The following is a 4,266-nucleotide window of genomic DNA, read 5'->3' as shown; positions in this document are numbered from 1 at the left end:
TTGCTTTTTGGAGGGGGAAGGAAGGGCAATTGGGGTTGTGACTGGCCCTAGCTTGGTGTTAAGTGTCTGAGGTCAGATTTGAACTCAGGTCCTCCTGACTCCAGGGCTGCTACTCTATTCACTGCACCACCTAGTCACCCCCAACATTTCTTATAAAACAACTTTTACAATGGTAATACATTTTAAACATAAATTGCTGAAATTCTAAATTGATTGCATTTAAGACCACTACAGAGAAACTTTGATCAAATTGACAAAATAAAACCCATTTTGCAGTTTTAAACACATTGCCCAGATTCAGATATTGGGTGGACAAATGTAGGGAACAGAATACCATCAGAGAGCAGAGAATAATATTCCTAAATCTGCCCATTAGATCTTGTTCCCGATAGTTCACAGGTGGATTTAGGGATAAGGAGAAAGGATTGTTCTTAAAAGCAGGAAGGAAACATCTTCTAGGTGCTGCTTCTCTGAATTGAAACAAAATTCCTTTCCATATTCAACTTCATATAGTCAGTTAACATTTTTAAGTTTCTACTTTATCAGTAGAATAGTTATTTAACTTTTAAAATAGTTGGGAAAAGAGGGTGGGGGGAACACCTGGAGAAAAGCTGGGGCTATGACTTTGGGGCCTGATCTTTCTCTGGTTTCTGCCCTTCTTTTTCTTTTCCTCATAGAAAGTAGCATTTTTGTTGTGCTCAATAGGCACACTATACCAACTTGGTTACATAGATGGGTGATAGAAATGTTTTTAACAATGGCTGTAGATAATATGAGCATCTTGTGAACTAAACGGGTCTAGCCTTGAATATAGTTTAGAACTTTTATATATGTATGTAGGATTCTCATCCTCTTCTTGACTTCTCCAGCTAGAGAGATCAGAGGGAGAGGAAGTTTTGTATCATCAAATACAAATTACATACTGATTAAGCAAAGGGGAGAAGTTTTTAGGTGACCTAGTTGCTTTTCCATTTTCTATTTTCTCTGGATCATTCAAGGTAATCCCTTTGGCTATGCTGTTTTTGCTATTCTTAGTTTCCATCATATGTAAAAATTCTTAAGCTGACCTAGACTTTAATATTTCAGTTTAATTTCTAATTTGACATCTTGAGTGACCAAAATAATTCCCTCCTTAGTGTGCCTGTGAAGCTATCAATTAGTCTCACTTTAATTGAGCTATGAGTGGCCTGCCCTTTAAGAATTAAAGGTACAGGACACAATAAACCTCCCTACTTCATAAGCTAATGGGAGGCTAGAGACCATATCTCCTTCCTTCTTGGTTGTAAAATAATAATAATAAATATGAATCTATTATAAAAATGAGTGGAAAGTCATATAATTTACAGCAAATTTTTTTTCAATATACACACCAAAAAGTTATTCCTAAATTAATTCCTACTTCACTTTCATTTGTAAAACTCTAGTATACAATTAGATTTTCTAATACTCCTTGCAAACTTGTTTTTCTCTTATCATTTCTCTTCCATCTGTAAAACCATAAACCAGTTATTCTGAGGAGGTAATGCTCCTATCTCCTTTAAAACAACTCTAAAGAATGTTAATACAATCCTTACATTACTAAACCTGGCCATAATTCAGAAAAGTAAAGCGAAAGGGAGGATCTTTTTGGATAATTTAAAGTTTTCCTGATTTGCAGGCAAAATTTTCCTTCTAAGCTGTGTGCACAATTGCATTCACACAAATTCTGAGAACCACACAAACACCAGCACAGAAATACACACAAACAGATTGACATCTGTGAGACAGTGGACAAATAAGCACAAAATACTCCAAGGTGTGTGATGGTGTCTTTGGGACAAGGCTTGTTTGAATTGAACAAGATAATAGGATAAAAAGGACACAGAGGCTCTTACTGAAGTCTTCCTCCTTATCCTTCCCTACAAGTTTAAGTCCCTGCTAACAGTATAGGTGGGTTTAGACTTCAATCCTGCTAGGCTTTCTGCTGATGCAGGTATTTCAAAAGCACATAGTAGCACAATAAATACAAGGCTGATAATAGACAGGATTTGGCCCTGGTTACTGAGGGACATCTTTAAATAGTTAATTTTATCCTTACCAAAGGACCTCACTGTGGCCAGTAGTTTTCAAGGATCAGTTCCTAGAACTTGCAAGCATCCAAACCATACTTCAAAGCCATTTAACTGGCTGCCATTCTCCCAGGAAGCAGATAAAGTGAAACCTGAATTGTCTATGGGTCTTTACCAGTATTCTCAATTAAAGAGGCAACTCAACCAAAAATGACATGGGAGTGTGAATTCAAGCAGGATTCTGTTCTTACCAGTATAATGGAAAGGGACTTGGGGACTGGGTACAAGGGGCCCACGTTGGTCCCAGGGCCTCCAGAAGTTCAGTAGCTTGCAAAACATAATCTCTGATAAATCCCACCACCATCACCAGTTAACATTGAGTTCTGAAATAAATCAAATTCATAAATGGAGGAAAACCCCTCTCTACTGTAATTAAAGATGCCTTTTGCTCCACTTACAAGTTTGATTTATTTCAGGACTGACAAATAAAAAGGGAGACATCAGTCAAGTAGGAGAAGAACCAAGACAAAGCTCTATCACAAAAACCCAGAGAGAAGAGATTATCTAGGAAGAGACTATTCAATAGTTTTCAATAGTATTCAATACTTCAGAGAGATAAAGAAGTATAAGGATGGACACAAGGTCATTGGACTTGATAATTAAAAGATCATTATAATTTTGGAAGCAATTTCAGTTTAATCTTGAATTTGAAAACCAGACTACAAGGTGTTGGAAACTGAATGAGAAGCAAGTGAATGTGATTAGTATAGATTATTTTTTCCAGGAGTTGAAGCTAATGTGAATTTTAGTCTTCATTAAGAGAGGCATTGTATCCAAAACTAGGGGAGTGATAGGCTGACCATACTGTGTCCTACTCAGATCACATCTAGAATATTATGTTTATTTCTGAGTGCCACACTTAAGGATGTTGACAAGCTGAAGTATGTACAGATAGATGAAGGCTACCAAGATGACAAAGGTCCTCAATATCATGCTGCATGAGGATCAATTGAAAGAACTAGGAGTGTCTTCCCCCCTCCTCTAAAATTGAACATTTAGTGGGAACATGCCAACTTTCTTCAAGTATTCAAAGGGTTAACATGTTGTATTGCCAATGTAATATTCATAGCACCACTGGTGACTATGAATATGCTGGCATAATTGTGAATTGTAAAATATAACAGACTTTCCATATAGAAGACAGAAGTAAAACATTTATTTGGTCACCAAAAAGCCAAGTCCCAACACCAGAAAACCAAATTCATCATAGCAACAAAGAAATCTATACACAATAACACTGCAGAGAGCAACACCATCCCAAAGCCTTCCCGCAAACACTCACAAGTCTATCTCCTTGCCTGTGTCCTCTTTCCTTCCTCCATTTTAACTGCTGACTCCCAGCTTCCTCTGGGCTATGCCCCATTCTTCCAGCTCCACCCGTTCAGCAAACTCCTGCCAACACAGATTCCATGTGATTACATTCAGCCTATTGAGGGGCAAGGAAGATCTTCAAATTACCATTACCATTACACATATAAAGAAAAGATTAAGCTTATTCTGCTTGTTCCTAGAAATTGGAACTAGGACGTTGGCGAATTTTAACTTGATGCAAAGGCAACACTTTCTAACAACCTAAGGTATTGCAAAATGGAATTCATTGCCTCAGGAGGTAGTGGGCTCCTCCTCACTAGATATCTTCATACAAAGATTGGTTGACCATTTGTCATTTATATCGTAGAGGAAATTCTCATTCAGGTTAAGCATTGGACTAGATGGTGAATGAGGTCCCTTCTAATTCTGAATTTCTGTAAATTTACTTGTCACCTTGTGCCAATACAAGGTAAGAAAGGAAAAATAAAATTTAGGAAGGGAAGAATTAGGGCATTTAAGCTCCTAAAAATAAAAGAGTGGGTAGAGCCCTAAAGAAGAGTGACTAGCAAAAAGACAAACTTTTCCTTAAGAGAAAGAATATAGTGAGTGGATGAGATACATAATTTCTCTCTGAAACAGTTATGCAAATAGGACAAGTGAAAGCATGATCCAAGATACTATACCAAATATTCAAGGGACACATATAAATTCATAATTATTTAAATGTAATGACTAGAGCAAGAACATTGAGGTTGTACTATTATTTTATGCATCTAGGAAGCTCAAGGTAATACCTTTCATTGTTCCCCTTACAGCAGCAGATCCTCATCATTAGATTTATTATTCA

This window comes from Petaurus breviceps, unplaced genomic scaffold, assembly GCF_028583685.1.
Source record: "Petaurus breviceps papuanus isolate PSGF00001 unplaced genomic scaffold, PetGlider_PUasm1.0 38, whole genome shotgun sequence".
In the NCBI taxonomy this organism is placed as follows: Eukaryota; Metazoa; Chordata; class Mammalia; order Diprotodontia; family Petauridae; genus Petaurus; species Petaurus breviceps.
The sequence above is the reverse complement of the archived record's forward strand: the minus strand, read 5'-3'. Positions refer to the sequence as shown.